Raw genomic sequence first — 12,939 nt, forward strand, 5'->3', positions numbered from 1 at the left:
TAGAGATGGGGGGGGGTGTAACTAACTGGAGACATGCTCAGAATATTCCATGTGTGACGGAGAATCAATGCCTCTAGCTCAGATGCAGCACAGCAGCAGCCTGTCTCTTTTCGGCAGCAGCCTGCAGAGAGAGACAGAGAGAGAGAGAAGGTGAGTCTTAGAAGTTAGTCATTCAGCTGCATCTCTCCTTTAAACAATCATCAAAGATGATGAAAAATAAGCACAGAAAAAAAAAATGGCAGTCACCATTTCCCCTGAGATAATTATCTAATCAAATTACGTTATACTTCACATGAAATATTCAGCAGCACTGTTGACAGTAGATGTTTTAAGACGGAAAAAAATATTTTAATTCATGTTAGAGATATTAAAATGCATGCACATACTTTTATTAGAAATATTCATGCAGAGATCAGAAAGCATCTTTCCACTAAGCAATAGTGAGGAAAGATTTTCTGTATAAAGGAAAAAAGATTTTGCATCACCTCATAAACCATGAGCTTTATAGTATAGCTTTGAGATACTGAATTATGGATCTCTGTATGGAAGTCTGGTAAGTCAAATACAGAGGACTTTTTGCCTGCCTACTAAAAGAAAAAGGAATGAAATTGCCTATAGTTGTCTTTAGAACAGATTAATTTGAAACTGTGTCTGGGGAATGCTGTTTAAAAGGAATTTGTGTCAATACTTTGTCTCTTACTATAGTTCAGTAACAATTCCCCACTGCTTTCCTGAGAGTTTATTGGGATGCAGTAGTGGCAACCTAGGTATTTGGCATCACTTCAGACGGGGGAAGGAAACATTTAATTTCTCAAAAACACAATGACTCAAGCCTTGGCGCCGATGTCACCACATTAGCTGAGCCATCAGAGCAGTCAAGACAAAGTCAGCTCTTATTTATTGATGATGGGAAGAGCTGCGAGCACCAGTGAGGTTAATGAAACAAAGGAGTATGTCCCCTTGCACTCTCAGTGGCATATTTGCAGTCTGTGGGAACGCTGAGCAGTTTTTTCCCCACCCTTCTCCTTGGAAACACCTAGGTTAAGGTGACCGGGAAAGACAGGGCTCCCGCCTCGGCATTGCCGGGATGTTTTCATGGGCTGGAAAACTCTAGGGTCCCTCTAGTGCCCGACAGAGGCAATGGGGGGAAAAAGCGAGCTGAATGCTCCTTCAAATCCTGGTCAACGACTAAGCAAAATAAAAGCTTCCACTGAAAACAGAATGGACTTATCCCTGACTTTGCATCACAAACTATGTTCCATTTTTTTTCTTTTTCTGACAAGAAACTCTGATGTATCTCAACAGCTCATATAGTAACATTTCCATGTAAAAGCCTTCCTTTTTCTGTCTCCCATTTGATTACATTTTCCATTCAAATATTATTTGGAGATACTACCTGTTTGTAAATGTAAACGTCTCAGGCTGCTACAGGAAAGCTTTAAGCAAAGGTGAGATCTGGCCCAGTGGAAGGACTTGTACAAGAGCAATGCTGCCTTTGTCGATTTAGTTATCTTTGGTCTTTTTGTGCAAGGGACTCTAAGTACCCATGTGAATTATGATGGAAGAATTAGCTTGAGGGAGCTACACTCTAATTTGCTAAATGCTTTTGATGTCAAAAGCCAGTCTCTGCATTAGAAGCAGAATAATTTGAAAGCAGAGAGAGGGTACAAAATACTTGGGCAACCAGCTCTTGGGACTGCAGGGAGATAAGAACTGCAGTAAAGAATGCACTGCAGCAGACACCTTCATTTCTCACTGCTGGGATTGAGAGGAGAGTCCCCAGTGAACCAATGTGAAAAATGGGCAGTAGTGGTCCCTTACAGGGTTCATGGTTATGTCCAGAGCCTTTTCCCCTGTCATTTACCTAATCAAGCTGTTTTTTCCTCTCAGCTCTTGAAGCTTTGTGAAATTTTGGTTGTGGGTCTGATTGCTCTGCTGAAGAGAAGAAAGCTGGGTGTCACAGACTTGTTGTGATATCTCACAGAACATTTTTAAATGTATTCAAAATGAAGCAAGGGGAGTACTGATCCCTGCACAATTCAGCTGTAGAAAGTTCTTAACCTAAACCAATTTTCACTGCTTTAACCCATTTTCTGGGGCAGAGAACAATAGTTCATCTCTTAAATTTCCATATGAACAAGAAGAAAAAAACCCAACCTCTCTAGGAAAATAAGTTTTGTTGCTCTTGGCATTTTCTAGTTAAAGAATGATGATTGCTAGAAAATTTCAGGTTGGGTTACTTGTTTTGCCATCTCTAGCTTCCCACTACTACAAGTGTTGCCTTCTTTATCTATCTTGAGAATTGAGGGAAAAAACTAATGCACCATTCAGCCTTACCAAGTCTTTGAATGAAAAAAAAAAAACAAAAAAAAACACTAAAAAACCCACTGCCTACTTACAGGACCAAAAAGAAGATGAACAGAACACACAGTAAGTTTTATGTAGTGAAATCTCTTTGCACATTGAATCTTTAGCAAAACTACATGAAAAATTAGCTTTTCAAAATAAATATGATGTGTAAGTTACTGAATAGTCAAACTGGTAAGAATACAAGGAATATGCTATTTTTGATATTTAATTTTCTGTTCTAGGGGAAAATCTGAATTGTTCCAACAGAAGTTACGAGGATTAAAGACCTTAGAAAGAACCTGTGAGATGCTTGCACATGGAAGCTCATCAGTGGTCTGATGCACTGATAGCTTGTTTTATTAGGGTGGAATTTTGATAAGGCCTTTTAATATGATCCTCTTGTTACACTCAAGCAGGTAGATGTTACTGCATTTTCCAAGCCTAAAGCTTAAATCATCAGTTGAAAACAGATTAGCCTAGTCGAGTTAACACCACAATATGGGGCAACATAATTCAACTTGGGTTTGGGTTTTGCATTTCTTTTCACCTTTCTATGAATAAAATACTGATGTTACTTCTTCAGAGAAGGGAAACATTACAGACAGAACGAGGGGCTATTTTCCCCCCACAGCTGTGGCTGGAGGTTAAGCATGTATGTACTTGGGCTCTTTCCCATTACCAAACTTCAAACTCAGGCTTTTACTCAGCCTTTGTGTGAGCAACAAACACAGCTGTCCAGTTTGGCTTCAGAATGTCCCTACCCTGATGGATAAGCATCTTCATGGGGAAGCAGTACTTCCCTGAATTGAGGAAGGTGGTCCTGAATGCCTGAAGCCTGCCTGTTGCCTTCCTGTATTACAAAACTAGGGCTATGGCCAGCATGAGCCTCTCAGCAGTGTCTGTCAGTGCCCACATGAGTTACCCATTCTGAATTACAGATTGGTCAGGCTTGGTCTAGTGAACTGATACAATTCTGCAACCAGCTCAGCTGCAGCCTGAGCACCTGAATGTTATTGCCTGAAAGCAGATCTGAACAAACCACAGGTTCAGTAAGTGCCTGTAAACACATTGGAGTAGTCTCTGCCATGCCAGCAGGTGGATAAACTTAAATAAAAATATTTCCAAAAAATGGTTGATTGATCTTATTAAATCTGTCATCACTCTAGGTAACCAGTAATTCATGCAACATGATGGGTCAATTCACCACTCAGCCTAGCACTCACACAACTACTTCTGTTAGTTGGATTGACCTAGACCACTGCTTTTTAGATTACAACTGTGGATTTTTATCATTTGAAAAGCCTGTACTCCAACTCAAAGTTCAAAGAGGAAAGTTAACAGTGTTGCTTGGGGTGCTTATTCCCATAGGATACCTCAGCCAGTGATCTAAATGCAAAAAAAACCCAAAGCAAATAAACATTGGAAGAAGGATTACTTCTGCCTTGAATCTTGAATTCTGACAAAGGAGCTGCAAGGAAAATGTAAAGCACATTATAATCAAGGAACTGATGGGTGGAAAAGGAAGTATTTCAGATGGTTGTGACACCTATAAACATCCATTGTATGAAGCAACTCCTTGTCATCACTTGGTATTTCTGATTTTTGAAGCTTCTGCAGATGCTTGCGCAGGCTGGTGTGTTGCCATGGATACCGTGGTGTGCCGAGGCTTTTAGCAAACGGACTGATCTGTTTGTGTACCTCCAGAGTGAAGAGAAAGAAAAATCCCATCATTTGTGTGCCTGCTAGCAAAGGGAGTCTGACAGTGAAATGAAATGACTCTGCATAATGGTTTTCAGAACCTCCTCCTCTTGGAAATGATGGGGTAGGAAAGAGATGGAAGGTAATGAAGAAAAGGAGTGAGGAGAGCTGTCAAGTGTTTAGCCAAACCCCCTCCTGCATAGCTCAAGGCAAGGCCCTTGCATGATTATGTCAGCTATATGGTCAAGAAAAATCAATATGAGGTTTCAATAATTCAGTTTCCTAATGGCCTGGCACCTTGGCTTTCTGCAAGACAGGAAGAACAACAACAAGGATAAAAGGCAAAAAGGAGTGATCAACAGACAATGTAACACAGCAGAATAATTTGCTTTGAGTGATATCCTGGGACTAAGCAACACATGTGTGTTATGAAACTAGTATTTAGCTGGTAATGCCTTTATCTGGGCACAACTCCACTGCTAAGTGAGAGGCAAAACAGGTTTAGAAGTGACAGGCAAGCAAATACACAGGAAACCAAGTAAAAAACCTGGGCAGTGTTCCAAACTTTGACTCTTTTCTTGGTGTTAGAACAACGCCATAAACTGCACATATACATGGCACAAGTCCCTGTGAGCTGAATTTCCATATGTTAATGCAGTATCTTATTAGGCAAAAACACAACATTGTCCCACTTGATTACAAGTTTTGGGGGTTTGCCCTGCTGTTCTAAAGGGATCACATCACCATGTATTTCAACAAGAGCTTTCCTTGCTTTTGAGTTTAGGGGTCAAAAAGCACTAGCACTTTCACGGGAGGGGTTTGTTCCTCGTTACTTACATATATGCTTAAGCTGTTAACAAGAAATAATAACAGTGTGAAATCACCCTTGGTGCATGTTTCCCCAGTAGCACTGTGTCACCATATATGAACCAGAAATCCATCACACAGTATTTTTTAGTGAACTCCTCTCCTCTTAACTGATCAGGTTTTGTTCATGTCATTTCTGTGCCTTAAAACATGGGAAAAGGAGTTGACTCCTCCTATGGTCAGCTATGGTGTCTCGTCAAGCTCACATCTGCAGTGCAAACACCAAGAGCAACCTTTGGAGACAAGATAAAAAGAAAACCAAGACTGTAATCCTTGCCCTTCCCACAGGCCCCCTTGGTCTGGCATCAAACTGCAGGTGTATGCAGGAACTTGGTTGCTTTTGAGCTATGGATCAACACAACCAGTTACTGCAACAAAACTCTTAAGCACAAAGCCATTCCAGCCTCTCCTTGAGACCTTGCTCTGGGGATGCTCCAGCACTGTCCAGCTGATGGCTCTTATCTCTGTTTCCTGTTGATGACTCACACTGAAGGCAGCTGAACCTCAAGAAAATCATTCCCCAGGCTACCTCTCCATAAAAGCCCCAGCCACAGCCACCACAAAGCTGAAGTATGAGTCCTACAAGATGCTGCTGGAGATTCAGCGAACCCTTCTCTTGCATGCAGATGAACTGTTACTAAATTCAGCTGTTGAGCTGAGCACTCACCTCCAGACTATTAATTGATGTTGCTGGAAGCACAGCACAGTGTCTTTCACACAGCTGCTGTGGGAACCGAAGATGTGTCTTGGGCAATTGGTGCCACTCATTTTCATGAGGCTGCAAAAATGCAATTCCAGTTTGTAAAGTTATAAATTTACAAACTGGTATCGAAACTTACACAAACTGTCAGGGAAAAGCTGAAAGGTATTGCTGCTGTGGATACAGATCAGTAATAATACAGAGCAGCTATGGCTAGTTCTGCAGTTCACATTGATACTGCATTGCATAACCTGACTCCAGCAACTGGGACCTAACCCTGACAATCACAGTTTTCCCTTACAAAAACCCCCAAGGAGTTCCTCTCCTATCCCATTTCCCTCTTCCAAGGGCCTTCGTTCAGCAATTTCTCCCCAAGCACACACCTTCCTTAAAATCAATGTCTCTGGCCACAGCTTACAAACGTGCCAGCTCCAGCAAAAGCCAAGCTATTAGCAACCAGAGCTGTGTAAGCTAAAGCTAACAGTCATGGTCACTAAAACCTCAGAATTCAGGGCATGTAATATTCCTGCACATACACTGATGAGCATCCTTAGGGCCTTGTCATACTTGAAATGCTCTGGTGCCCACTCTGCTGTCATTTGGGCTCTCATTATTAGTCTTGTAGCTAAGCAACAGATGGGCAGTCCAAATGATGTGGCAAGGGCAAGCTATCTTGCAGAAATGTGGCAATTCAGAAGGAAAGTGATACTTTGAAGCTTGGGAGATCAAATCCAAAAGAGCTCAAAATTTGCCAGTGAGGACAACAGGTCTACACTCATTGTGACTGAGAAACAAACCTAGAAAAATTATCTGCATGGCAGGAAATTCATGACCTTCCATTTGCTGCAAAAAGAAAAGTGAAGGAGCATCTGCAAGATTAAAGAAATGTATCTGGGTAAGTTTTTCTAACACTCAAACACAGCTAACGCAGCTGGTCCCAGGACTGCCACATCTGGCTTGGAGGCTAAAGAGGAATCATGACAAAGAATTAATAAAACCCCTCTGTTAACATTAATGTTTAGGAGAAATCTGCCCCTTCCAGGGGTCCTGGGCTGAGGATCAGACTGTAATTCTGTCATTTGGTTCTGGGGAAATTGGCTGGATGGTGGCTACCTTCACCCTAGCCTGAGCCACTTGATAAGGCCCTGACTCTACGCACAAACAACATCAGTCCCAATGGTGCTTTTTGATCTGAGCCAGGCTTTGATCCCAGCCTGGTAAAGCTGTGTAAAGACCTGCAGGCACTTTGTTGGCCAAAAAAAAAATGCATGGAACGTCACTTTTTTTTTTTTTTTCTTTTTTTTTTTTTCTTTTTTTTTTTTTTTAATTGCATAGATCTCTGAGGTAGGAATAAAATGCCATTTGGCAGCTTTCCTGAAGCAAAGTACATGCACCATCAAATATAACTGCAGCACTGAGGTATTCGAGCTGCTGCTGCCCAACAGGCAAGCATGCCTCTCTTCTAAAGCATCTTCACTCTGCTCTTAAAAAAACACTTGCAGATATTTATAAATCAGTGCCACACTAGTGCCCTAGGAAATGGCTGGCTGGAGAGGCAGAAGCAGCACTGAGATGCCAGACTGGAAGCAAGGGGAACTGAGCCACCATCTTATCCTCCAAAGCTGCTGTGAGGCCAAAGACATAAAAGTGTGTCAGGCAGCCTGTGCCCACCTGCTGGGAGCTCTGTCATTTCTTGGTCAATAATAACATTTCTGTCTCTTTTTCAGATGAGCACATCAGAAACTTGGTGGCAGATGCAGGAACAGAGAGGATTCTGATCTGACACCATATTTCACCACTTTCTAGAGTTCGTTTTTTGTTTCTTTCACCTTCTCAGGCATTGATTTCATTGTTGATTCTTGCTGTGGAAATCACAACATCTTCCCATTATAGGAAGAAAGCCAAAGCTTGAGTTTTAAGCCCACTTTTAGGAACTGGCGTTGCCATCAATGAGGGGGCAGCTCTCCCTGCTTTCAGTAGGGATTTACAGAGGATCTACCAGTGGCACTAGCCTCAGGCTATTTTATGCTTAGCAGGAGGAACCTTTTTAGGAACAGATGCAGCTGACCTGCAGAACTCACTAGCAGAGGACTCTGTGGAGGTGAAAAACTAAAATGGACTGAAAGAAGGCAGAGACAAATTTGTGGGCACTGGCACCTGCTGAAGGCACAGGGTCAGATCACTCACTCCCTGGCACCTCTGAGCCTGGAGTGCCATGAGCAGGACCCCTACAAATTCTCTCTGTTCTCATACTCTTTGCCAAAGCATTCAGTAGTTCCCATTGTATTATCCTGAAACAGCCACAGTAATTCTTTTGTTAGGAAGAAGGCTATTAAAAAAAATGTGACTTAAACAATGCATCAAGTTTAGCCATTTCTCAAAAAGTCTTTTCAACTCAGAGCCTCTGAGCAGAAACAAAAGGGCATTTTTGCAGTGAGTGTGGAAGACTTGGCTCTTTTCACAAAGTGAACTGACAGCCATAAGGTGTGAAGTGATCTAATTTTAGAATTATCATCTAAGACTACAAATTAATTTTATTAAAGAGAGCCATAACTAAATTTTGATGCCATTAGATAATGCAATTAAATATTGGCTTGCTTGCAGGTCTTTGTATTTTGCCACAGATAAAAAAGACTGTATCTACAAATGTATGTCTTCTCAGATTTTCTTCTACAGGATATTTAACAGATACTGACATATGAAATAAATCCTTAAAATCTAAACCAAAGTCTTTTAATCTACAGAAGAAAACTAAAGAAAGTTGTATCTTGGTATGGGAACTTACTAAATGTTTGCTACTCTGTGAACTCCACAAAATTTAAACCCTTTCAGGTAAGTGAAAAATAATTCATTTAAGCTTTCTGTCATTTTCAGATGAGACAATAAATAACACTATATGAGTTTTCTTAGGAAATAAAAAGACTGCAGGAGTGGAAATGGACTAAACATTGCTATATCATCATTTAAATCCCATTCATATGGCCTATCCAACTGAAAAAAAAAAACCCACAGCATTTAGTGTAGTCTCAGTAGTTTGATTCTGGATTCAGAAGTTAGAGCTGAGCAATATGAGGGCAGTTTGAGGTAAAATGTTTGGGGCCCATCAGAGGTTCAGAATCTGATGGCCACAATTTGAAAATTACTCTTTTCCTAACACACAAGAAACCACCCCAAATTAACCTGGTTCTTACAGCAGCCAGAAAAAACCAATTACCTCCTAGACTTCTGGACAGTTAAGGTCCAGAACGATTTTCTCAGTTCACTGCAAGACCACTTTGTGGAAGCAAAGCACAGCAGTATTAAAGATCCATGAGAGGTGATATTTTTTACACAGAATGGCTCAATATTTGCATTCATATTAATGTGTGAGCCAACATACAGATTTGACAACAAACACTGTGCTTTAAAAATAAACAAAAGCACAATACACCGTGCTATTAATAAATAATGGTAATAACAATAAAGTGATAAAACACAGGCTATTTAATTTACTTTTGTAAAGGATGCTTTCATAGGGAAATATTAACCATTATTTCTTCTTGTTGACAAAATCCTAAAGAGAAAAGCTCAGTCACCTTGTAGTTTGCAGATATTAAAGACAAGACCACCAGCTTTGCCTGTGTCCTGGAGGGAGAAAGAGATGAAAAAAGGGTGAGAAAGGAAAAGGTAATTTAGTGGAAATGAGTTAATTAGGCTTTTAGGTTATGCTTTGGCTTCTTTTGTGTCTTTCTGTAGATTATGGTATTACTTGTAGCCACATTCTCCAAAGAGAAATTTTGGATAAGTCCAGGAGAAGAAATGCAAGCCTCAAAGCAGAGCCACAGGCGTTGTGACCTGATTTTTTCTACAAAAACAAGAAAATAATGTGTGAGCATGTTTGTATGCCAGACTCACTCTAGAAAGTACAGTTTCCTGAGTGTTACCCTCAGGACCAAATTAAATGTTCTATTTAATGCAACTGTTTTCCTGATCAGATATATTGGTCCTTTCTGACCTCTCAGTTAATGCATCTTAACAGTTGTCTTAGAGAAGACCAAGCATGTAGCTGAAAGCTGCAGATTCAGGATGAGAAAAGTGCCCAAAACAAGCTATTTCACCAGCAGCATGGACATTATGTGCAGAAAAATAGCTGGAAGTCTTAGGTGGTCCAGGCTAGCCCCTCTCCCCCCAATCTGGTCAGAGCTCCAAGTCTGCCAGTGAGATTTAAGTTCTTGTGCTATGGAAGTGCTTTTGAACATTTTGTCCATAAAAGCTTTTTTCCTCCTGATATCTTTCAGGACAGAAAATGAATCCCAGTAATTTCATTAGGTAAAAATGAGTTACCCAGAGGATGCTGGCTCACTCACATGAGCAGGGGAGTGCTCAGCCTTCACTGTGGCACGTCCTGGGCATTGGAGGAATGAGTGAGTGGCTGCCAGTGGCATTTTGAGATAGCTTGCCTTGATTCCTCAGATTGCTACAGAAATTCATGACTACATAAGGTGACTCCAGGCTCAGACAGACTCCAATTTCTTAGTAGAGGTCTACCTTCCATTTCCTTCATTAAATATATATATATGCATACAAATATATTAAAAAATGAGTCTTACTGCAGGAGCTTAGTAAAATTGATTAAATGGCTCCCATTGGCCTCTGTGGGCACTGGTTCAAAATATTAATCTGATTATCATTATGGCTCAAATTCAGCATGGTTGTTAAGTACACATCTAACTGAAAGCACCTGAACAGTCCTGTTATGATGATTCATGGATTTAAAAACAGAAATATGTTTAAATGCTCTCTTGAACTCAGGTCTAAATGAAATCAATACATGCCATGGCACTTCTTCATGAAATATTGAGGCAAGATACATAATTTATTGTGCTCTGTGTATGCATATGTATTTAGCACTGATTATTCTGTAATGGACCTATACATAATTTAAACTGTATAGCATCCATTTGGTGCGTGGAGGGGGCAGAAATCTTCATTAAACCCCAAACAGTGCATTGTTTGGTGATGTGGGGATTTAGTTTATTCTTATTCTGTGGATGTCTGCATAATAAATCTCTGCACACATGTTCAGAAGGCCTTTTCCAGAGGGAAAAGAAAAATCACAGCCTGTTGTCAGGCTGTGGGAGGAGATCCTGCAAGCTTCTGCTGAAGGACAGGACCTCAAGGACAGGACCCAAGCCAGGGTGCCCAAACCACTGCAAGGGCCACCAGTCACCCCTCAGGACAATCCCTCAACAGCAAAGCTAAGAAATTCCTCATTGTATTTAGTGGTGCATTGTCCTGGGGAACCCAAAATGTTCATTGTACTCCATATCTATCTGTGCCCAAAGCTATTGTGGTCTATTTAAGACCCTGAGGTCAGAAAGCAGAATGGGGGGAGCCCCAAAATCCAGGGATTTGATCCCCAAAATCCAAGGATGAGGAACCCAAAATCCAGGGATTCAATCCCAAAAATTCAGGGATGGGATCCCCAAAATCCAGGGATGGGGAACCCCACAATCCGGGGATTTTATCCCAAAAATTCAAGAATGAGGGACCCCAAAGTCCAAGGATTCTCTCTCATTCCAGAGACCCCAAAATCCAGGAATAAAAAGAGTGGGAACTCTTCCCTAGCCTTGATCCCACTTTTTTTGGGCTGAGGTACCCTGGGCTCTTTAGAAGTCAAGGCACTCAGGCAGAGTCACTCTCTAGCCTTTGCCTTTTGGCTTTTTCTTGCCTCTACTTACAAGAGTAGCAACTGGAGAAGCTGCCCCAGCCCGCCAGCAGTGCCAATTGATAAAAAGATTAAAATTGCCAATTGTGCTCCAATTTTGAGTTCAAGCCAATACAACTGCAGCTTCACATGACTTCTGGTAGATAATGATTACATAGGCAAAATTACCTGAAGGGTTTCAGAAAAAAAACCACAACTAAATTTGTATGCTGCAGTGGCTTTGATGAAAACATTTAATCTGTAGAATCAGGGGATGCAATATTTGGAACTGCTAGTTGTATTCACCAAATTACTAACAGCAAAGACTTAATACTTCACCCATGAGTTCTCCATGCCAATCATTTACTAGGCATGCAATTACGAACACCTGGCAGAGAACAAGCTTCCCATGTAGTTGCCTGGAAAACCTGGTTGGAAAGAAAGTCATTGGGGGATTGATCTGAAAGTCAGGAGGCACATGCCTGTAGGAAAGAGCTGTGCTGTGAATCAGGCTGTGCTCCTACATGAGCACAGCCCTCTCCTCCCCAGTGATGGGAGACACACACTCACAGCCCAACAGTCAACAGGATAAAAGCTTGGAAAAATAAGAACAAACCTGAGGCTGGTAAACATGTACATCAGAAAGGTACAAGGAGCAGGAAAGCGTTTGTTGCACTCGTGCCAAAGGGTTTTTTTTCTGTGGATACTGGGGACAACGGCACTGCACTGATGTCGTGATGTGTTGCCCATCTCCATCCATCTCAGCCTGAGACTGGTAAGACAAGGTGAAGAGCTCCCACATCCTGAGCAAGCCAAAAGAAGTTTCAGGTTTCTTTGCTGAGCCCAGTTTGAGTCTGGGTTCCATGTACATGCACAGATAAGCTTCACCAAACTCATTGTTCACACAGCTGGATGCAGGATTACAAAACACCCTGTAAAATAAGAGCTAAGAAACCTTTTTCTTTTTTTTTCTTTCCCCATAAAGAAGTTATTTTTAAGCGCTGCCAAGAGTTATGTTAGTTCAATTTTACAAAATGCCCTTGTCCTGTGCAGCTGCAGAGCCTTGGTGACAGATGGCGCTACATGAATATGAATTTGGTTTTTAAATAGCTGCATTAAATATTTAAGATTACATTTCCTTACACACAAAGTGCACCTGAGCAGCGTCAGTATTTGAATTACTTCTTACACATCATAAATAATATATTATAAATAAAGCTCAGGAAAACAATTTCTTGAGATGTTGCAAGACAGAAAAGGGATATATACACATATTCTCTGTGACTCAGCTCTCTGGGCAAATCTCCCTTAGAGCTGCAAGTTGCTCCCACCCTTAGCCAATAGTGGGAGCAGGAGGAGGTGGTTGCAGGTAACACACTGGTCAATTAATTTCCAGAACACCACCTGCAGAGAATTTTTTCTAATAGCAAAGCAGCTTTAGTAAATATAGTAAATATTTACAGAGCACTTGCAAGTGTAATGACAGCAGTGGTAAATTTCCATTTGATCCAAGCACCACTCTGGTCCTAGCTGGGGATGGTCAGCTGGCAAGGCAGCCTCTGGAGGAGGAGATCCTCAAAGCACAGGTAGAAGGGGGAGAACCACATAAATAGAATGAAGTACACAGAGTGAAAAAGGC

This window comes from Vidua macroura, chromosome 7, assembly GCF_024509145.1.
Source record: "Vidua macroura isolate BioBank_ID:100142 chromosome 7, ASM2450914v1, whole genome shotgun sequence".
NCBI lineage: Eukaryota > Metazoa > Chordata > Aves > Passeriformes > Viduidae > Vidua > Vidua macroura.